We start from the raw sequence: 24,057 nt of genomic DNA on the forward strand, positions 1-24,057 counted from the left end.
TTACACCCATTTAGTGGGCACGGTTGATGGTTGGGCTCGATGATCTTGAAGGTCTTTTCCAACCTAAACGATTCTATGATTCACTCACTTGCCCCATCCTGTTCTACACTAAAGCAAAGTTGAGCCACAGCCCCCACCTGCCAACTCCACCAAGAGCCCTCTTGTTCTCCTCTGTCCTTCAGCTTCAAGCCTATTTGTTGCTCATCAGGTCACTCTTGAACCTTTGCACTTGCCCTTTTCCAAACTATTATCTCTTCTGAAGCCACTTTTAAGAAATAATTTTCATTTTTAGGGAAGTGCAGTGATCTCGTGATCTTTTAGTGCAAGGATAAGGCAAAAAGCTATCCATACAGATGTGCTCCCTTCTTGCTAGGAGTACTCATGTAGAAGTGATGCTTAAAATTTGCTGAGGTTCTTTAAATAGAAATATATTTGTGTTTCCAAGCAGAGATTTTGATGAGTTTCTTCACAGTCTGAGCATATGCATTTTGAGGACAGTGAAGTGGGGTCTCATTACACTCCATGTGAACATTTCAAGTTCTGGATTAGTGCTGACATCTGCTGTTTATTCTTACCATATACACGAAACACAGGGCAGGGCATTGCTGCCTGTGTGCTTTTTGCTGTCTCAGTTCCATGTTTTATTTCACGCAAGAAAACATTAATAGAAATCACAAGACACAGTAAAACCTCCATGGGTCAGTAACTATTCCTATGGGATTAAGAGACATGAAGTAAGGAGCTGACAACAAAAATGAAACTGAATTTTTATCATTTTAAATGACTGTTGATGCTTTTCAGTGAGGAAAGGGCTTGAGATAGGTGGCCTGAGGAATGAAGCTGTCTGCGTACAGGGTGGGTATTTAGCCTGGAAGCTCCTTAGTACAGGGATCACTTTTCTGTTATCCATTTCTACAGGAGCCCCTGAAATGCTTGGTTCCTAATCCACAGCAGGCGGAGCTGGCTGCTACCGCAGGGTGATGGGGTTCTGGCAACACTGCAAGAATACCGTGTCCTCATCCGCCTTGCCTGCTCCCAGTCGGACCCAGCAGCACCAGTCCAAGGAATCTCGGCTGCCAGCCTGGCCACAAGCATGGGGATCACTCTGAGTCACCTGGGCAGGTGTCACCACTCGGTGTCACTGGGACCTGTAAGAAGGAACGGCTGGGAGACACCAGCTCCTTTCATATAGGTTATTGGTTATTTTAATAACCTTTAATATAGGTTATTAAACAGGTTGAACCTTTTAAACAGGGTGCCTGGACTCTTCCTGCTCTTGCCAGTCATCCTCCCTTTTAACTTCACCCCAAACAATTGTGTGGGATAAAACAGTTTTAGATAACAAGATTTTCTTTGTGACGAGGTCATCATGATAACAGACATCAGGGAGAAGATAAGCATGGGAGCTTCTGCGGAAATCCTAGACTTATCTCATTAGTGCAGCACATGACAACATTTTATGTTTCCTCTCTCAAAGGAAAGCAAATCCTTCGCTTAAACAAAATGACCACACGTACTGGTCCAAAGACAACTATGGCAGCTGTCAATTGCATTCTCTTTACCAGGCATTGGAATTAAGCACACAAATATTCACAGTTTTAGGATTTGTTACCTGTGTTAAGTATCGTGAGTCAGAGAGATGCAAAATTTTCAGGTTGTTTTTAAAATCAGAAAGGCTTTAAAATAACATTTGAATAATTTTTATCTGCACTGCGGTATTTCAGTCCACTATAGTTTCCCTTTTCCAAACTTTTCTCCACAACCCATAATCCTGTAATTTTTTTTCCTTGTAAAATGCTTCATTCCCAGTCCCATGAATCCAAGATCTGGGCTTTTAAGAGATTTGCAATTAAACTTAGAGAATTGGCAAAACAGTGCTCCAGCCTTCCTGAAGGATAATGCTAACTAACGATGTCGTTGCTGAGGTCAGGTTTCTGGAGTCTCTGGCTTTGATTCTATTAATGGTTTTAAACTAAAAGGGAGTAGATTTATATTAGATATAAGGAAGGAATTCTTTACTATGAGGGTGGTAAGACACTGGAAGAGGTTGCCCAGAGAGGCTGTGGATGCCCCATCCCTGGCAGTGTTCAAGGCCAGGTTGGATGGGGCTTGGAGCAACCTGGTCTAGTGGAAGGTGTCCCTGCCCATGGCAGGGGGGTTGGACTAGATGATCTTTAAAGGTCCCTTCCAACCCAAACCGCTCCATGATTCTATGATTCTTCAATGCCCTCCATTGACCCTGGATGAAGTCGGTAGGGTTCCCTCAGGAGAAAGGGTATCAGAAGGGTACAATGTTGAAAACAGTTTAGATCATAAATGCAAGGCAAAGCTGAGATATTAATCCCAGGGAAGCCTGTGAATACTAACATGCTTTGCACTATAAGAGCAGGACTTGTATTCAGTTTCTTAAGAGAGTGTAGCCATTAACTTAGTGTGATAAAAAGACAATAATATGCCTGAACACTGAAAATATTTAACTCTTTTTGAGTATTAATTAACAAGTACAGTCAGCGTCAAAATTGTTATTATTTTGTAGAAGTAGTAACAGTGAAATCTAGAAAACTCACTTAAGTCCTGTGAGAGGTAACTTTACTACTGTAAATTAGAAATAAGTAGGTGACAGATGATGCTAATTGTTTTGGACTGGAAGAGATCTGGGCCTTTAAATTACAATCCCAGTGAGTACAAATAATCTCTCAGAAGTCACCGAGGTTTTCATTAATGTAAAGCTGGGGCTGGCACACCGCCTCCTTCCCAAGCCCATGCTGGGACCTGGCCCAGGCTCTCTACACCCCTGAGACCATGGTGGGGTTGGACAGATTTCCAGCTGCCCATGAACCTCCTCAAGAGGTATGTAGGTACCTGGTGAGCTGCTGGGCACAGAGTTACCAGCTTTGCTCATGCAACAGAAGGTTTTTCTGGGTGTGCATGACCAGTGCGCTGGGGGTCCTTTCCCATGGCACCCCAGGAGTGGTGTGAGTAATGGGAAGACCAAGATCCTTGCCTTGCTCCCAGTCCCCGCTCCACCAGCAGCACTCCCTGTGTGCAGGAGGTGGTTGCTTCTCTCTGTCAGTACATGAGCACACTGTTCTCTCCCAAAGGGGGGATGACAATAAGTAAGTTCCTGCATGAAGGCATTTCCATTGCATTTTAATTACATGCAGCTTCAGCAAGTTGCGCGAGTTGCTGTAGTTTTAATGACATCGTGTAATAATTCACTTCACAGAAATGAGCAAGCTACTGAGAGGATGAGGGCAATTACAAGTCATACCTAGGGGGTTAGGGATACGTTGGGTCTTCACTGCCAGAGAGTCTTTGCTATATTAAAAAACAGTGATTTTTTTTTTTTTCCCCAAAAATCTTTTTGGTTAAACAATGCCTGCCATATCCCCAGACATTTTTCTCATTTAGCACTCAGAAAATTAGCACTCAGTCAAATTCATCTTTGGCTGAATTACCAGTTCTCCACAAGGCACTTGGATGTGACTGCATTATTTTGACGTGGCTGTGGGGCATGGTGCTCTCTAAGTGCTACCTGTGTTGTGACTCTGATACTTGAAATGGGATGTGACATTTGTGGTCGGTTAGACAATTTGGTGGACACCTGGAGAAGATGCAAAGTATTGCAAAACCAGAGATAGTCAATGACATTGACCTGCTCTGATGCCTCTGTATTATTCAAAAGAAGCCAGGGATTGGGAAAATAGAGCGGAGGGTTCAAAGGTGTGATTACCCGATGCAATTATATTGTAATCTGAGGTGGCCACAGTACTAAACTGTGAACCAATAAATAAAATTATTTTCATCACCTATTTTAAGCATTAGTTTGCCTTAAACTCCTATTAGTTTAACAGGATTCGATTGAAAAAGATCTTCCTAAAAGTGCTCACTTTCAAGTGCTTGTAACAAATCTGGCCTGCATAAATGCCTTCCCCAAGGCTGAGCTTCGGAAGGGTCTCCTATAATCGTGTTCCCAGTGCTGAGGAATGCTCAAGGACTGTTTCCTTGTGGGAATCCTCATGAGTTGCAACATCTTTCTGGGAACAAGGATTAACCTTAGCTCTACTTCTACATGTCCCAGTATGCTGACTGATTTGTCAGGGGAAGGTTGCCATTACCCTGATTTAGACAGCTGGTTAGGTCTTCTCTCTTTCTCCCATTTTTCCTGAAAGAGCTTCACATGCAATCTCCTTTTCTTGCCACTGCATAGATTGAGGAGATGACTCTTACTAATACTAACAAGGGGTTACTCTGAGGAGCAACACGCAGAGGCAGTATCGCAGTGAGGAAGGGAACAATCTGTTCTCTGTTTCTGCTGCTTTAGGACAAGGACTGGTGGTGGGCATCTACTGCAGCAAGAAAGATTCAAGTTAGACATTAGGAGTAAAAAACCCACTTTATAAGGACAAGGACGGGGAGTGCTGAAACGGATGGCCTTGAGAGATGGTGGCGCCTATGGAAGACCATGAAACCGAGCTAGACAAGCACTGCCAGGACTGATGTGGGCAGTGTTGGTCCTGCTCAGCTGTAGGCAAAGGGTTGGAATTTGTAACCTTTCTGGGTCCTCTCCACAGAGCAATTACTTTGCCACACAGAGCTTGGTTTTAGGTAGGTAAACTACTGTTACTTCTATGTGAACTTTGACACCTCTGTGTTGCTGAGACTGGGACAGGCACTCATGAACACCCAGGTGGATGTCAACCAACACCTCCTCTCCTTGCCCGACCCTTTACGTGGCCGGTGCAGTGCCACAGCGGCAGGTTGTCGAGGGCAGCTGGGTGTACCACCTTTAGCACTTTTCTCCTCTCTACAGCAAAGAGTCTTCTATCGTGTTCCCACAGCGTCAAAGTAGGAGGAACCAAACGATAAGTAGGAGACAGGAAGAATCATTAGTTAGGAAGCCAGCCTGCAGCTTGTGTAATCTTGGTTAAAGTACCGTGCTTTTTTTAAAACTTAATGCTTTGCAAACTCTCTCTTTTGGTCTTATAAACTCTCTTATTTGTTGTTTCTGCAGTTCCTATTACAATGATGCTCTGGGGTGTTGGTGCACTCCTGTAGTAAGTTAGAGTGAAAGGGAGCATCTATGGATATATTACACCTCTGCTTCGTCCCACTATAAGAAACCTTCTAAAAGCGTGAAGAGCTGCTCCCTCTCTGTTTGTGTTTGCTCAGCTAGGTCGTGGCTTTTAGCATGTGTATTAAACTAGGCAAAAAAAAAGCACACAGTAAGCGTGGTCTATGTATGACATATAGTTTCTTCCTCCCTTTTCAGGTTTGAACATTAACTGTACACAGCCAGGAAGGAGTATGAATATACAGACAGGGAAAACTACCACTGAATTATTATGCAAGCTACTTAGCACCTAGAATCATTGCAATCTTCAAAGGGACTTTTAAAATACTGCATCAGTACAAGTGACAGAATACACCCAGGATGGAAGAGGGGCTTCATATGTATGATTTGGCAATGCTGTATAATGTCTATAATATTTGTAACAGCTGTTAGGTTCTCTGAAGCTACACTACAGTTATGGAATTTTCCATTGAGCTCTAAATATTCAGGTCACATACACAGTTAAATTTCCAGCAGTGGCAGTACAGATAAAAGCACTCCAACCGTATGCCATAATTGTGCTCTATTTAGAGAGTGCAGCAACTCAGGCATTTTCACAGCAGTCGTCTTAGATACGGTATACATTCTGCTTTATAAATGCCAATTCATTAGCGCAAGTAACACGTAGCATGCTGCTCTAAAAAAAAAAAAAGGGAGAGTGCTATGTTTCAGTGAGGAATAAACATACAGAAAAAGCCTATTACTTAGAAGAAGGAAAAGAAAAATGGAGAGGGATGCTAAATTCCGTTTCATCTTTTATACAAAGGCCTGTAGAATATCAAAGTCTATTTTGTAAGACGTTTCAAATAAGTGGCAGTAATTTGAGTATCCATAAATTAATATTAAAAAGACTGATTGGAAATTTCCACTTCAGGATATTGAATTGCAGTAGATGAAATCTGCCACAGAAAGAGCGTATCATGGGCAGGACACAGTTTTACAATACAGTGAACAAGCACATGTATTTTGTAAATTATTTGTAGTGATGCTAATCTAGCTACTATTCCAGGCTGCAAGAAAGACAGCAACATCGTTTTAATGCTCATGCTAAAGGTTTTCTACATTCAGCACGTACTAAGCCAGCAAGCCTGACCAAACCCAGATACTAAAAATAAAGGAAAAATCATTCTATCACTGCAATCAGTTCAAATAAAACACAAAGAAGAAAACACTGGAGCTAAAATCATGCTTTAGCTCACTACTCTGAAGTGGCCAGGAAGGCATGTTCACCTGTTGTACTATCAGTTTTGAGACAACCGGCACGGCTATGTGAGATCAGGTATTCATGAAAAGTAGGTCAGCGCAGTCAATTGGATTGAGTTCCCAGTCTTGCTAGACTTATGAATAAAATATTTTGTACCTTTTTCTACAACTGTGCTCCATCTTGAACAGCAGATATATTAATGTGTTTCAAGATTTATTACGATCGCAAAATCTCTCCATGACCAAAATGTAGACCATTAAACTCTATTTGTAAGAAGTCACCTTTTTTGTGGCCTTTCTTTTGTACATTCAGTACATATTAGAGGAAGGTGGTAAAATACATTGACCCTGCACCTTCTCTGCACCAGAAGCACAAAGGAAACAGAGAGACCTTTGCTCTGTCCTTTGTCCTTGTCCTGTCCTTCGCCCCGTAGTAGCTGGGTAGTTTGTCCCATCCAGAGGTTTAGTGATACCTCACCTAAGGAAACCTCAAGGAGGTCTATGGCACCTGGGATCGAGGCCACAGCTGGAACATACCCACAACCCTTGGTTACTGAACATGCTTTCTGGAGACAAGAAAGCTAGTTATAAAATAATATTGATGGCTCTGGCAGGTCTGGCAAAGGAGCTTTGCGCAGTTACTGCCCCGTTGGCCAAGTTTTTTCTCTCTCGTGGGAGTTTAGAGCCCCTTTGCCACAGCTGGGAGAAGGGGACGCCTGATTCATGTCCCCCAGTCCAGCTCACGCCAGGACGTACAGATACACGTTCCCTCTAGTCTGCTTGGCTTTGGGTCTGGTCAGCCGGGCAGGGAAATGGGAGCTAACGTGCTAAGCTGGCCCTGCTTTGCTCGGTGGGAACCAGGCTGTGGGATGGCTGTGAGCCCTGGGCTGGGTCATGCCAGGACGTGGGGCTGCCAAGGTCCAGGGCTCTCCAAGGCTCCTGGAGGGAAAACAGAGCTGCTGTGTGGGCTCCTTTCCACACCTCAGGCCGTGGACTGCCGTGGTTCAGGTTTCTTCTCCTTCCCGCGCACCTGGCTCATCTTTCTGGCAGGGGAAAAGGGCAGGAGCTTTATGCAGCATCTGAAAGGGGGTAGAGACTCATTATCCAGCAGCTCCCAGAACTCCTGTCTCTTTTCTTCTCTGCCCTCCACATCCAGATTTACTGAATTGCCAGCCACATTAGAAGGAGATGTTTCTGCTGGGTAATATCTACTTAAAGCATTGCTCTAATTAGAGCCGAGGAAGGGCAGGAGAAAGTGAAAGGCGGAGAACCTAGTCCTCTTTCTGCAAGATAACAATGTCTCACAAAGCAATTGCAGTAACTTACTCCCAGCTCCACAGAGCTGATTCTTGCCATTCTAACACGATTTTGATTGTTTAAGTATCGTATCAGTTTTTTTTCACACCATGCAGAGCACGATACTTTTATGGAATAACTTCCAGCCTGTGTTGGAGGTCTCCTTCCAGTCACCTGCCCTCAGAAGGGCCCCAAACAAGCATGAATTTCCAGGCTTGTTTAACTGGCTCACGTTGGTAGAAGATGCAAACAAAATCTTCATCTCAGGAAGTATCTGGACAGCAAATACCATTACAAAATGGCTTTCCACAATTTCTATCCCCAAACCTTTGACTAAAAAGGTCTGATCCACCTTAGCTGTATTTCTGGATGTACTGGACTGATAGCTCTGGTTCTTTGCTTTCATGCACTGCTTTGGGCTTATTATAGAAATGTTTAACCTGGGTGCCACAAGCGCAGAGAAAACCTGCAGGCGTATAAAGATGCAATCGTGGAATAGCAGCAAGACATTTTTAATAGGGTTCATGCAATGCCTTATAATAGTGTGGCTCAAAACAAACAAACACAAAAAGTGATTTTCTTCATCTGTCCTCACAAAATTGCAGATACATTTGAATTTGCCAAGACTTTTTGATTTATGAATGATAAATATGAAACAGGCATTAGAAGCTGCAAACAGGGCTTGATCACCCATCACACAGACAAACCTGATGGCCTGAGAAGGCTGTTGATTGCATCAGGGTTCTGTTTGTCTGCTTTTCCTAGTTACTTCTTTCTGTGGGCAGTCACTTCTATTTTCAACCATTCGTGCAGTCTGTCTTGCAGTTAAAACAGGCAGAAACAGTTTCTGCAAAATCAGTGAAAGAAGCAACAAGACAGCTCTCACTGACCCCTTTGATTTAATTTTGCCATGTTGCTCTGCCTACAGTCTGCAGCATAAAATAAAAACATTTGAAGTTGAGCAGTCTGGGTATGCTCTTGTAGCATGTAGGTCACCCGATCAGTTATCTGGCAGGCCCTGACACATAAGCTTCTGAGTTAATAAACCTTGGGACTGTGTGGATCAATTTCAGCATCCAAAGCTAATGGAAATAAATCTTCAGCTATTTGTATTTAATTTTTTAATTTTGGCACCCTTTTCCCCACAAAAGAAGATTATAGAAAGAGTTCATCACAAAAGTACAGACAAAAATTCAAATACTGGCTCCCTTTAAGCAGCTGAAAAACTGTATGGAACTAACCTTCATGTCCTTCTAAGCCAAGTCTCTCTAATCTTTCAAATCCAGTTCAATCTTATTATCAACTCACTTGGCAGAATTAATATACTGAAACGGGCACTTTGCCAAGGTTTTTTTATGCTCAGTTTCTGTTATGCCAATTCAGTTACAAATTATTTCTTTACAAAGCTTAATCATATATAATAAATTAATATAAGCAAAAAGACCAAAGAAGATACGGTTGACTACGTTACAGCCTAAAGAGGTAATTAGTCTTATAAACCTGAGTAAAAGATATTAGACACCTATATTTGTGCTGTGAGAGATTCAAATCTACATGGCACATAGAAAATGAAACAACCAAACTCATCCAAATCTACTGGAAATGAAGATTGTTTCATTTTCACGTTGAAATACCAAAAGTAGATGGTGCGAAATAGAAATCTCTTAGTTCTGATTTGGACGATAAAACATTTAACCCCTTTGCCTGCTCAGCCTGTTACACCAAATGAATTATAAATTTCATATTTAGCACCAAACTAAAAATAACTTGGTTATCTACTGCTAAATCACTGCTATTCTCAGCACAGCTTCTAATAGAATTGCTTTGGCCACACTGGAAGGGGTAACAGTTGTAAACTGTTGTGCTAATACTGTCCTAATGACCTGAGTTCAGAGCAAAGACGTAAGTACAATTTGTACTTATCTGTTGTCCAGGCACCTGTTTACACCAAAAATATTGTTACCAGACGTAGGGGTGTAAAGAACACTCTGATTACTTGTATGAGGGTAATAGGATTTCTGTGGACTTTTCAAAATCTAGGATGTGAACATTATGATCAGCTATTTGAAAACTATCAGTAGACTTACTTCTTCAGATTGGGACATGGCTGTTACAACTTGAGGACTGACAACATTCGCAAAATCCTTATTTGCAAAAGGTGAGAAGATGCTTTTAATACCATATGAATGGAGAATTCCAGATCTATTTACCTAAACACTCACTAAAACCAAAACACACTGCACATGAGCCAGGACTAAGGGACTCATGTTGTAAAAGGATGCAATAAATCACTGCACTGAATACAGAAGAAAATTTTATTGATAAAACTAGCCTTGAGATTTGATGCCATTTACCATAAAAAAAAATTAATGCTATTATTTCACCAGGCAGCTGCTGGTGTTTCTGCCCTACTTTCTCTTTTGTAAAAAGGTTATTGAAAAGTATCCACATTTGTTACTGGATTTTTCATAAGCTCCTGGTGATGCCATGAGGAAACCCTGTCTCGTCTAGAGAAAAGCTGTGCTTGATCAGCAGAGAGAATTTGGGCTTCTTGTTTTCTACTGAGGTATCCTCAGTTCCTTCTTGCTCTCTGGCACTACTTATGAGAGAAACCAAATAGGCCTGTGGTTTCTATTGGATCAGTCCTGCAATCCTTAAAATAAAAACTTTTATTATGTACAGATAGGTAGACTTGTAGGACAACTATCATTGCTATGTCCTGTGGAATGGTAATAGTCTGGGACGGTGACCAAGCATGCTGAGGAAACACAGCCTGAGTCGATCTACATTCACTTATTTCCATTGTGGTTCACAAACCCTGGCACGGGTCTCTATGATGTAGCAGTCACTTTGCTGAATAATGCATTGGTGTCTGGTATTTTCATTATCTTTCCTCCCATCCAAAGACATAAAGGTTTTGAAAATCCAGAAGATTATTTTAAAAATTTTCCTTCTGGCATTGCAATTTTAATAATAGCCTCGAACAGTGATGTAAGACTCAAGTAGTGAGGGAAGAAGGACAGCCTGGCAGGTCAAGCCCAGAGGTGTCCTCAGACCTGAAAATGTTTCTGAAACAGTGAAAAGGGACACCAGTGCCTCAGAGGATCCTTGCTCTGATCTTACCTCAGCCACCAGCTTCCTCTCAACCAGAGCCATTCCTTGCTTCTACGCATTACTGCTGGAACGGTGGTAATATTCATCTGTGCCAAGGACAAGCTCTGAAGCTTTTATTGGTTAAAGATCACAAGACAAGGCTGTATAACGCTGACAGAGAGCTGCTCTGAGTCCCAGACTCCTATGCCTAGCTCTGCTGAGTCCCCAGATGAAGTGCTGAGCCATCTTCCAGACCCGTGCCAGGTAATTAAACCCTTTTGCATGTACGGCACAGCCCTGTGCTACCTGCGGAGAATGCCAACAGCAAGACAACGAGAGGTGCACATAGACTGACGAACACAGGAACGTGCCCAGGCCCTTGGTGCACTTGGTTCTTTTGGTCCATCCCTAAGAAAAATCAGCTTGTTTCCTTCAATTGACAAGGGAGTTTGTGGTCTCATAAAAGAATGGTTGCTGAATTGAAGTTATGATCACTTTCTTTTCATGTGAATGTTTAACAGAAGGACTCTAGAAAATAACAATGGTAACCAACCACTGGTTCTTCCGATCAGTTCTTCTTGGCTTGCTTTTCATTCTAATTAGTGCAGTAATTTAATTAACATAACTGTTCACGAATTTTTTGTGTGTCTATTTTGCACACTCACCCATATTCTGTCACTGACCTCATTTGGATTGCTCGCAGCATGTACACATTCCTTTTAGCAGATTTAACCACCATGTGTCATGTGCCAGTGGGAAGAAAATTCTGTCTCAGTATTCTCAGTATTTAACAAAAAACATTTGAAATAACAATAAACCACATATGTTGCAAAACCAGAAAAGAGCAGGGCTCAGCAAACTAGGAGAAGTTCTGTCTGCAGTCTGGATTGAGTGAGATCGAGAAATCTTCACAGACTGTGCTGGAGTCAGTGCCTGAACTAAAATGTGGCTGTTCTGTTCCATCAGTTTATCTTATGAATTGGTGTTTTGCTTATTCCAAGTGAATTATAAGTCTTCCAAAGACAAGTTTTTCACTGTAACAACTTAGAAATACGTTAAATGATACAGTCATGAATGCACATTGCAAAAACTACCAGAAAAGGTCATTTTACAGTCTTACCATTTCACAAACATATTTTCTTCAGGTTTGCCTTGATTGTTCAGGTCCAGTTGAGGTCTACAGAACAAGCCAAAGCCTACGCCAGAAGTCAGGGGCAGAAGGCTCAACCGCTAAGATTAAAATTTCCATCTCCAGCTCTTTTTGAATGGTTTGAGCAAGACCTTTCTGACAGGAGCGTATACAGCCAGCTACTTGCTGCATGGGGAATGGGGATCTCCTGCTTAATGGAAACGCTGAAATCCAGCCAGTGTGTGCGTGGGGAGATGCTTGAGGGTTTCCAAGGAACCAACCCAGATGGGGGACGGTGGGCACTGCCCTGCGGTACCCCACGCCGTGGGCTGCAAAGGGTCACTGGAGTCACGGGGATGGGATTGTGCTGATGTGCCCACGCTGTGCTGTATCACCTGGGGTTGGGATGACCCTGGCTGTCCCTGAGCATCCCCGTGAAGCACATCAGCTGCTCGGAGAAGAAGAGATAAGGAACTGGTGAGAGTTCACTGATAAGCCCATGGGGTGGGGAAGTGGGATCTGGCTGAACTTGTGCAGGATGTTTATCACAGTCTGTGGCACATAAAAACAGCCAAATTGCTTCCAGATCTAAGCCAGATACGGAAACAAGTCAGGTGCTTTTTGCGCGGGGCTGCGTTTATAGGAGCAACTCAGCAGCTTCAGCCTGGGGCTGCCTCTGCAGTGGGTGATGACCTCCCGGAGTCTTTGCAGCTTTTTTAGCAGGTTACTCCCCTGCTTGGCCATCGGTTGCCCACAGCTGCCGGGGAGCTGACTACAAGCCCCTCTTCCATCTGGATGCCTCTTGTAATGGATGCTTTCCAACTAGGTAGATACAAACCTGCTAGTGTGGTGCTATCAAGCATAAAAGAGAGCTACCCGATAGAAATTATACACTGACTGCCACCTTTTCCATTTTTAGCTTTATAAAACACAGGCAGTTATCCACATCCTAAAAAGGAAGAAAATATTACCAATATTACTGCAGCATAAGTTTATGTTTCTGTATTAATGCTATGGGTGAATATTTTTTCACATATCTAAAGCATAGTTAAATTGTGGAACTCATTCCAATAGGAAGTTACAGAAACCACAAATATAAATGACTTAACAATGTCAAATTTATGACTCAGAGGCTTATCAGTGCCTGTTAAGTATCTGGATCCAAATGTAAACTCCAGCTAAGCATGTTCCTAAACTTGAAACTACTAGAAATTGAGGTGTTCTTGTGAAAGAAACATTGTGTAATTGCTTTGCTTTTAATTAGCTTTTCTTAAGCTGACATCTCTGATACCAGATACTAGACTAGATGGAGACTCGCTCTGACTGAGTAGAATTTGAATTATTTGACCTCCCTCTCACGTAATAACTTATCTCTTTCCAAATGTCGTATAAGACATACTTGCTAGCAATGTTCAGTATGTGCTTCCAGGTGATGCCAAGTAGGATCTACTGAAGAGACACCTTTGCCCGTGTAACATTTTCAAAGGGATTTTAGTGAGATGGCTGTGGGGACTGAGTTTGGTTAGCATCATTCAAAAGTTTGGTGACTGGCTTTTTTTCTCATTTGTCCAGGATAAAGCTGGACATGCAAGCTGACATCAGTGCCCTTCAGAAAGTGGTGTCTGAGACCTTGCTGTGCTATGAAGAGATATAGAGTCCACAACACCTAGCTCTGGAAAAGCACAGTCTGGATTTGAGAAGATCTTGCAGGGGTTAGTAGAAGACAGTGGAAAATGGACTTCGATTTCTCTAAGCCTGTATTATGCTCTTACAGGGAAAATAAGACTGCGGTGACAAAGTCCTGGAGAAGGGCTTTTCCTGCACCACCTTTGGGGGCCCACGGGGGTCTTCCACCACCGACACATTTGTTAGGTATGACAAAGGGGAACGTGACATACTCTGGCATGCCAACTGCATTGCTTATGTGCTGCTTCAAAGAAATTGAGGGCTGTTATGAAGCTATATGTATGTATAAAGAAATTAATCAGTGTTTAAGATGTAGAAATAGATTTCTGCTAGTTATTTCTGATAAACCTGGAACTGTTCAGCAGGTTTATACTGCTATTCATAAATAATGTAGGGAAAAAAGGATGTCACTGTAAAGTCATTCAGACAAAACTTTCAATCCGGTCCTGTCACTCATGGTTGTATGCTTTAACCATTTATTTAGTGGGCAGTTACAGTGGACACTCTACCAAAGGAGAAATGCCCAGGACTGTCCCTGGGAAGGAATCACTCCTGCAGCAGCCCGGGCTGGGGGGGACAGGCTGGGGAGCAGATCTCTGGGGTCTTGGTGGGCAGCCCTATGCCCTGGCACCGAGGATGGCCAGCAGCCTCCCGGGCTGCACAGACAGGGGCACAGCCGGTAGATTGAGGGACGTGGATTATCAGACCACATCCAGAATACTGGATCCAGTCATCCCCAGCATAAGAAGGACCTCAATAAGCTGCAGCCAGGTCAGTGGAGGAGCCCCAGGCTGGTTAGGGGCTGGAGTGCTTGTGTGGTGAGGAAAGGATGACCACGCACCAGTGAAGAACTCTCCAGAGATGAGAAGTTCTCGCCTCAGCCCATGTTCATATTATGTAGTTTTATTGGTTTAGCCAGCGCGGGAAGTCCCTCTACCCACTGTCTCCATTGTCATGCCTGTTTGCTCTAGTGGTAACAGAAGCTATTTCTGCTTAGCTGAGTTGCAGGTTATTCGCCCGTTATCCAATTGATAATGAGTTGTGAAGGCCACAAAGGGTTTATTTTGATTAAAAGAAAACTGGACTTTTAACAGAAAACTGCTTTTCTGAAGCAACACAATTTCCCTCTGAGCTGTTTTCCTTCCAGAGGCTGGGGTTGGCTGACAGACTGAGAGGTCCTGTGATGGGCACTGTTGGCTTCAAGCAAAATCAGCCCTTAACCTGTCCATTCTTGCACCCTTGTTGCATTCTCATTTCAAAAGCAATGACAACCTATACACCTAAGCCTTCAAGTTTTGCAGCCTCCATGAAAGTGGCACAGAGGAGGCTAAAATCTTCCAAAGGGGAGAAGACAACTGAATGAGGTCTCATATATCTTAGCTGTACAGTCTAATTACTGAATTCTTCTATAAATAAGAGAAGCATCGGTGCCCTGTACACTTTAATGAGTGACATCTGCTCAGTTTTAGAAAGAATGCATCCAGACCTTCTCCGCGAGGCCTGAGTGTCTCCAGGAAAGCACCATGATCATCATGATGTGTAATCAGCCAGGACTTGTGTCCTCTTCTGGTCATAGACCAAAGCCATCCTAGTCCTGGGAGATGAAGGCTTTCAGCATTTTATGGGTACAGACCCTAAAGTTTGTAATGGAAGAACCAACTAGAAGAATTACTAAAGGTGGAATAACTCATCTATGTCTAATCATTAATGAACCTTACTGAATTTTTAAATAACTCGGCACTTTTTTATTATTAGGACACTGTATTCTACAGGTATTCAGAGGCTGTGGTTTGCCTATTAATACTTTTCTGCTGTCAAGCCAGCAAGAATAGTCGTTAGTTTCATGTTATGATGTACCTTTATAAAATCCGTACTGAAGCTGAATGATCTTGTAATGAGCTGGTACTGCTGCACTCTTTGGTGAAACTTTGCGCATTACCTGCATCACTTAATTCTCATGTGCTTCATACTCTAAGCAGCCTTGATCAGACTGTGAGATGATGCAGCTCATAGACTTCCATTCCAATTTGGTATTTAAGGAACAAAATTGCCACCAAATATGACTGGAGAATTAGGGTTTCTGAAGGAAAATGTAAGGGACTGACAGCTCGATGTCACTTTATAAGTACTGTTTTTCTAATATTAAGCACTTACAGTGCAGGCCAGTATGGAAATTTAAAAGTCTTATTTTTCAGGCTCCAGGCTGAGAAAAGAATTGCTAAGTTTGCTGGCGATATTACCAGGGACTGGTGAAAGATAGCACAGATTGCACTTTGATTTCTTTAAGCCTACAACAAACTCTTACACATGACAGGGCTTAAAAAAGACAAGTGCTAGGAAGAAGCCCTCTGGAGATCATCTCTTTAGTTACTAGTGTGTGAAAGAAGAGGTCAAGTTTATTCTTGTGGCTCTAAAACTGGCTCTTGTACTAGAGGGAAAGGCAACATCAAAATTGTTCAGCCATTTATAATGCTAGTCAGATGGATGCATGCAACTTTCTGTGGTACTGCAGTTCAGTAAAGGTCACTGAGGTGCTGGTTTAAAGGAGCCCCATTTCCATACTTGTCGTGGTTTAACCCCAGCCAGCAACTAAGCACCACGCAGCTGCTCACTCAACTCCCCCCGCCACCCAGTGGGATGGGGGAGAAAATTGGGAAAAAAAATAAAAATTGTGGGTTGAGATAAGAACAGCTTAATAGAACAGAAAAGAAGAAACTAGTAATGATGATGATTACACTAATAAAATGACAACAGTGATAATAAAAGGATTGGAATATACAAATGATGCGCAGGGCAATTGCTCACCACTTGCCGATCGACACCCAGTGAGTCCCCAAGCAGCGATCCCCACAACCCCACTCCCCCAGTTTATATACTGGGCATGACATCACACGGTATGGAATACCCCTTTGGCCAGTTTGGGTCAGGTGCCCTGGCTGTGTCCTGTGCCAATTTCTTGTGCGCCTCCAGCTTTCTCGCTGGCTGGGCATGAGAAGCTGAAAAATCCTGGACTTTAGACTAAACACTACTTAGCAACAACCGAAAACATCAGTGTTATCAACATTCTTTGCATACTGAACTCAAAACATAGCACCGTACCAGCTACTAGGAAGACAATTAACTATCCCAGCTGAAACCAGGACGATACTCAAGCACTTGGGGCTGGGTCATGGGCTGGTGTCCATCAACTCACAGGAATCTATAACTGAGTAATTCACTCTGTGTCCAAAAGGACTAACACCTGAATGATGCATTATTTTTGTCTAAGTTAATTTCTTCCAGTTTTTCATTATACTTTAGATAGCATGTCATAGTTACAGGTTTCTGTCTCATTTTACGTGATGGGCTGCAACATCATAGAGCTGGAGAAGGCTTGGGTCTGACCTGGCAAGTAAGTGGTCCTCCTCTTTCCTCAGAGGGTCTGCCAAGTCCTGTTCTGCTCTCTATGCAAGCCCAGGGTGATGTTTTTGGGGATGATCCAAGCCCTCCTCATGTCTTAAATTTATTTTGCCAGTGATGCAATGGGAAGCTCAAAACTCCTTGGATCCCCTTCCCATCGATGGCTGAAACTAGAAAAACCTACTGAAAATCCCATCTCATTTTCCCCAGTTGTGAGCTGAGGTGCTCCACAGTGACTTGATGCAGAGAGGTTAATATTCACATGCCAGTTAACGTACCCTGGGTGGAAACACTGCCTTTGCTGTGTGCTGTCCTCTGGTACCCATTTGCACGTGCAGCTAAGACTGCTAAGGCCACATTCTATATTTCTGAGCATGCAGAACTGCTCTTCTGTGGTGGGGTTTTCTGGGGCAGAATTTTCCTGTCCCTCTGGAAATGCAAAAGGAATTGCAGTACTTATGGGGCTAAGACCATCCTTCTTTATGCCCTTTCTACTTCATACTTCTTGCATGAAGTGCCTTCAAATTTTGCTATTTGAATTTTAGCTTGTAATCTCTACGGGATTAGTCAATGTAGTTAAAGCATCCCTGTAGCTGAGTTAAGGGTTGTTGTATAATGACAACATATGACCAAGAGGCAGTACTTTAGTTATACGTCAATTAAATTTTACAGTGATTGAAAGGTCACAGAGACAAGTTTTCTTTTAAAAATGAAGCTAGGACTAGAATAGCATGGGTAACATATGTTCATCTTTTATATCCATAATGTTTAATACAAAATTAGTAAAAATTAAAGAAATTGAATGAACTTTGTAATAATGTAAGAAGCAAAAATGGCACTGCCAAGGGTTCTACCTCCTGATCCCCCTTTGTGTTTTGTTTACATTGGTACTTCATAGCGAATATCTTACCAGTGGCAAAGACCCAGATACTGTGTTAGAGGAATGACCCCTTAGTTCTGTGTTCTGTCCCAAAAGGATGGAGTGTGTGACACCACATGAGGCCTCAGAAGAAAGGTGGTAGCACTAACCCACCTACTAGTGTTATCAGCACGGAGCTATCTGGTTTCATAGCACTGCTGACTCTGGGATCAGCAATTGCTCTGCCTTTGATTCTTACAGGTACGACTAAGCAAACAAACAAACAGACAAGAGGAGAATTACAGCTTTGATTCTTCTTTTTCCTCCCTCCTTGAATGACACAGTGTCAAAGAGTGATCTGGTTCTGCAGCATTTCTGAGATTCCCTTCTTTCTTTTTTTCAGGAGAAATAGGACTTGGTAATAGCAAAAGGTATGCAAAAAAGGTGGTAAGTGAGCAGATGTGCAGAGAAAATCACTGGGCAGAAATCTCCCCCCTGGGCTACTAAACATATTGTATATGAACTCTGCGTAAAAGCTCTGTATCCCTTGGCTCTCTGATAGCAATTATGATCAACCTGCATCCAAGCAGCTTAAAAGACTGCTCAGCAGCTGCATTTGCTCAGAGTTCCCAGAGGCAGCTGCGCATCAGTGGAAACAAACCCAGACTGTGTGACTTTGCGCAGCCTTCTGCTCACAATTACAATCAAGATGGATGGGAGGCACTTCTGTGATTTTTTTTTTTTTTTCCCATAGAGGGGCCCTCTGGAGACCACACATGCACCGTTGCAATTATGCTACAGCAGGTCAATAGCAGGACAGAAAACTGTGGTTAATGAATGATCCAAGATTGCCACCAGTCAGTGCAGCACCATTGAAAAAGGGATGCAGAACTACATGTAGAATTGTCTGAAAAGTATTGTCCAGAAGGCTCTATTTCCATAGAAATGTCCCTTTTCCCCTCTTTCCCCCCACGTCCCAGACAAAATCTATACTACAAATATCTACTCGTCTCCATATTTAACTCCAACACCAAACACAATGACCATAAAGGGAGGTTGATACCAAGACTAACATAATAGTGGTTTTAGGTTGCACTACTATTACATCAAGACAGCAGCTGCAGGAATGACAGCAGTACCCCAGCATAGGTATAATGCTAGTTTGAACCAGGCTGAGTAGCAGTAACAGGCTGGCAGGGCTTGTATATTCAGCTTATGTTATGTTTTCTTCTGAGTTTTGGACAGCTGCAGTTGTACTGGCACCATGACCAGGAGTTAGGCAGGTAGAAACCAATATGGGTAAAGACCGACATATCAGCAATGCTGATTTAGGGCAAGTGAGGTTCTGACCCCTAAGTCTCATTGCCTTGTCACACTGGCAGAAATGGAAATTAAGATATGTTTTTTCCAAATTAGCATCCACAAGAGAAAATTAGACTCACAGTGTCCAAGTCTCGTCACACTGTGCTCTCGACCAAGAGTTCAGCAGGCAGCTGAACCAGTTTCCAGTGGAAATCGAGTCCAGAATCAATGACCATTGCTCCATCCCGTCTTTTCCCCTCCTGATAGCTCAGCCCTGGGACCCTCTGTGCAAGGACTGCAGTGCAGTGTACATCTGACAGCTCCACCACCCACCATGTCCAGCTAAGGTCCACTCTCCATCTGGTGTGTGTGCTTTCCTGTCATGAAATAAATACATCCAGGCTCATCCCAACTCAGCTGTTACTGGGGACTGGAAAACAACAGAAGTGGTCCAGCCATTACGGATGTTGCCCTGGATGTAGCGCATGACACTAAGGACATCAGGGAATAAAGCATCTGTAACCCCCACAGAGGAGGCAGAAGCAAAGGACATTAAAAAGATCTATGACGAGAGAAGTTCCACCGCATTGTGTTCTCCCAACACAGCATGACTCCAGAGGAAAATGAGGGTGGGGTTCATGTGCCAGCATGGGGCAAAAAATACGTGCCAAATTACTCAGGCATGGGCTGGTCATCCTGTGTTGCCCGAATATTCCCTCCAGGACAACAGTACAGCAACAGCATGTGTCCGTGATGAGTACAGGTTTCAAGACACCACAAACTGTCCCACAGCTGCTAGTGACACCACAGCTACATCACATGGGGACCACAGTGATGCTGGCTTGAAGAATTCCTGCGTGCCCTCTCCCTGACAACCCAAATCTGGATGCTTGCTTGCTACCCCAGGTCACAGTGCACCATATTTTTAGTTGCGTCATTTGTTGGCTACCTTGTTCCGTGGGGTTTCTACAGGCCTATTTCCATGGGTTAGCTGGATAAGCTGCCCAACAGCAGTGCTGTGTCCACATGCTGATATTGCCAGGGAAGTGGATTTCAGCCAAGACAACTAACTGTTATGGGGGGGTTTGGGAAGACAGTGTAGGGGTAAAATTAATAGTTCTTGGTACAGGTAGACAATCACCGCTGGTAGCAAACGTGCTGCTGAACATGTTGCCTTTTCATTGCTCAGGCTTGACAACGTCAAATATCCCAAATAAGACTAAGTATGCAACTTCCAATGAGTCAGCAGGACTGTCTGCACTGAAAGGCTATGATTGCAGGGCCCGTAGGCAGACCTGGGACAGCTTTCAATTTGCTGCTGCTGAAAGCAATTGAAGTGCTGCACCATAAGCTCTAGACCAGATGGGAAATCTTGTGGGACGCTGTATGCATAGACCTCACCCCAAGCCTGGCTAGTAGTGGCATTGCTACTGGCACCCAAACGGATGAGGAAAGTCTGTTTGTGCTACGGTCACATATCAATCTGACTGCAGAGGAGGCTTACCCTAAATCTGCCTGTGCTCCAGATCACAAATGCATCTTTTCTTTCCTGGTCTTTTTGGTGTCAGGAGAAATCAGGCTGCTTGGACACTAAATTCTTTGAGGCACCCAGAAGAGCACAGCGTTTATAGTATAACTGCTCATTACGGACCCAGCAGCAACCTGTTTTAGTTGAGAGCTTTAGATATTAAACAGCAGCGTCCCTAAACAGCTGCCGAAGGGGAGGCTGGTCTCCCAGCCCCTGCAGTGTGTCTGAAGTCAGCTTCCCTCTGGTTCGCCCTCCTGCTGGCTTCTCTGCTTTTGCAGTCTCAGCTGGGCAGTGGCCCGGTTTCCATGGGAGAAACGGAGAGAGCCCCTCTGCAGTCTGGCCTGGAAAATCTAGTCTGGAAATTCAGATGGATGGGTTGTATAAACTGCTGCCCTAATGTTGCTGCATTGGGTAATTACTGCTAATGCATGTCTTCCTATAGCACAGTGACATCTACAGTCCATGTTTAAAATGAGGATAACATTTTACTAATGTCATATTGTTATGCACTTTAGGTCTGTTCTGCTTAAAAAGAAATGCTGGCATTGCCTACAATACCTAAGTGCTGTATTGCAGGATGTTGCCAACGCAGTGTGCTCAAGTTCTGGACCAGCAGGACATGAGCCAGCTCCAGCCTAAAAGCTGTGTGACTTGTTACTGTCATCCTGAGCCTGTCTTGTGATTATGCTTCCCATAACAAATACACAAGGCCTCTATACGCCTGACTCAAGCAGGGCCTCTTTTTCTCGGTGAATGCATTGATGCTCAGCTTTTGTTAGCGTCTGTAATGTGTCTTAGGCATTTGGCCATCACTTCCATCCCCAGCTCCTCGGACATTTTTGTCCTGTAGCGCTTACAGGTTGTTGACTGAGGCAGCACAATTAGATGTATTTTCCTAGGGTATTTTACCATTCCGAGGAAATTTTTTCCTTCCAGTGCTCCTGGGACAGGCAACCCCTCTTTGCATATCTTCTGGTATCAACTGCTCCTACTGTCTTTCATCTGTCTAAACTTAACTTCTTGTCTTTTTTATTTAGCGTTAACCCATCAGGCTGGGCTTTTCCCCCAAGTTGTTCTAAGCCATCTGTCATGCTTTTTGCTATACAAATACGTAGTCCAATCAAAATGTCATCTATGTAAACTTCAGCACATTGAGCTGTTTAAAATATAAATACAGAGAAATCTTGTGGTTTTGGGTGAAACACCTGGAGCTGAACCAACCCAGACCATAGTCTGAGACGCAGACAGTGACTGTGTTGAAACAGTTGGATGTGGGAGATTTTTGAAGACCTTTGGTCTGGGTGCACTTTCCAGCTTTGTTCTGACCTCATATCAAATTGAGGAAGGGAAAGTCAACATTTTCCTCTCGACGGTCCATAGCTTGGTTTCTCACAGGTCTCCAGTCTCAACAGCAGGGAAATAGATACAGGGCTTAGGAATTTCCACAGTCTGCATTTGCTATTGGAGATGCAGACAGTGTCTCCCAAAGGAGACGCTGACTGAAAACAAGTATGATCTATTATTTTCTTAACCCACCCGTCAGACCCATGCTGATGCAGCAGGCATGGAAAAACCATGGATGTTGATCATTTGTCCTGGCATTTCTGTCTTTGTTGAAAGCTGAAAATGTTCCCCTTTTGTGTTTTTAATCAGGCCTAATTCCAGTAATTGACTAGGCAGAATTTAGGTGCTTTTGTCCAAAATGTGTGATGACGCTGCTCAGCTGCTGCCTGACTTCTTGGGGTGAGTAATTTCCAAGAGCACCTCACATTTTGGCTGGATGGCCTAGAATAACACCTTTGCATGTTTCTGAATCATCTTCCTGAACGGTCTGAACAATTTGACATTGAAGTCAAATCTAATCTCAATCAGGAGCCAGAAAGTAGGCACCCCTCTGCCTCTGCCCCGTGCTTAGTCCTGCCGCGGTTCTCAAAATGCATCAAAAGAAATTACCAAGATTGGGCTCAACGCTTCATGATTTAAAACGATGATGGAGCCGCCTTTGCCATGCCTGGATGTCCATGGAAGATGGGGGGAGATACTGTGGGCATTCAACTTTTTGGGCTACCTGAGGTAGCGGCCTAAGCTATAAACCAGGGTACTCAGGGGCTTTATGTTCTTTACTTGGTCAGGGAAGGGGTTGTTTTTGGATGGCAATTCACTTAAGACGGTATAAATCTCCCTCCTCTTTTCCTCCATGCTGCATATCCCAAAGCAAGAATCTCTGCAGCTTGCCTTGTATCTTCAGGGTGAGGGGCACTTTCTTGGAGGCATAGACATGCTTTTCCAGATCTATTCCAGTGAGAGCTTCGCTGCCCTCTACAAGACATTGCAAACTCTTTCTTGGCCTGGTTAGTCCCCTCCTCTTCTCCAGCTCTTGTCTTTGGTGGAAATGAGACCTTCTGATCCATTCTAGGCCAATTATGGGGTGCTTTTGTTTTCTATGGTATTCCAATGATTCACATTTCTTAAGATCTGAATGTTTCACTGATTGTTCGGTGCTAAAATGACTGGTCCTTGTGCTATGCTGCCTTGGACATGTTAAATGAATACATGGTTCATTTGCTTTCAGTGCATTGACACATTCCTCTGTTATTTCCGCTCTTGTTCATTAGGCTCTGATTTTAGGGAGACTTCAGGAGTCTTATTGTTCCCATCTTCTTTTCCATGCTCCAAATGTTGAAATGGTATCTGCAATCTCTTGCAAAGCTGATAATTCATTCCATTTCTTGCATCATCTTCCAACTTCTCTTTGTCTTGACTTGCAGAGTTTATTGTGGAACATCTGCTCTTGCGGACTGTGATTTTGAGATTGAGATTTTTTTTTTCTCCTTTCTTTTTTTTGCCTTGGGCCTATTTTTATGTTCTCTTGGATGGCAAATAAGAAATTTTTTACAAGCCCAGATGTTATGTTTTTTAGAGCCTGAGGATTTTATCGCTGGGACTTAGTCCCCCTCCAAATGGTAAAGTTGGCTCTTTCATCTTGGAGCATTCCCAAACTGTGGTTTGTTTCAATTTCTTTTTGTGTTTGAGCTTTACATACATAAATGCTTTATTCTTCTGTGGGAGACACAGCTTCTGCCGCTGCCTTCTGCCACCACATTCCCACGCATCACAGCAGGACCACCTCTTCACCGCTGCCCACAGCCTCCTGGGGCTGTGTGGATCCAACGTGGGGGCTCTTCCTCACCTCCCACCCCCAGTCCCCCCCTCCCAGGAGCTACTGGTGCTGCTGGTGCTGCTGCAGTGTGGCCTTCCCAGCTTTTCTGTGTTTTCGCTTCTCTTCTGCCTATAAATGTTATTTGTAGCTGGGCCAGGACAAATCACCACACTAAGGATTTTGGACAGCACCAATATTTTCACTGTGCTGTTCTCTTACTTTAAGAAATTAATCACTGAGAAAAAAATGTAGAATATGTTAAGAAGCTTTTAGAGACCTGATATTTGAG

Source organism: Haliaeetus albicilla, chromosome 14 (genome assembly GCF_947461875.1).
Source record: "Haliaeetus albicilla chromosome 14, bHalAlb1.1, whole genome shotgun sequence".
In the NCBI taxonomy this organism is placed as follows: domain Eukaryota; kingdom Metazoa; phylum Chordata; class Aves; order Accipitriformes; family Accipitridae; genus Haliaeetus; species Haliaeetus albicilla.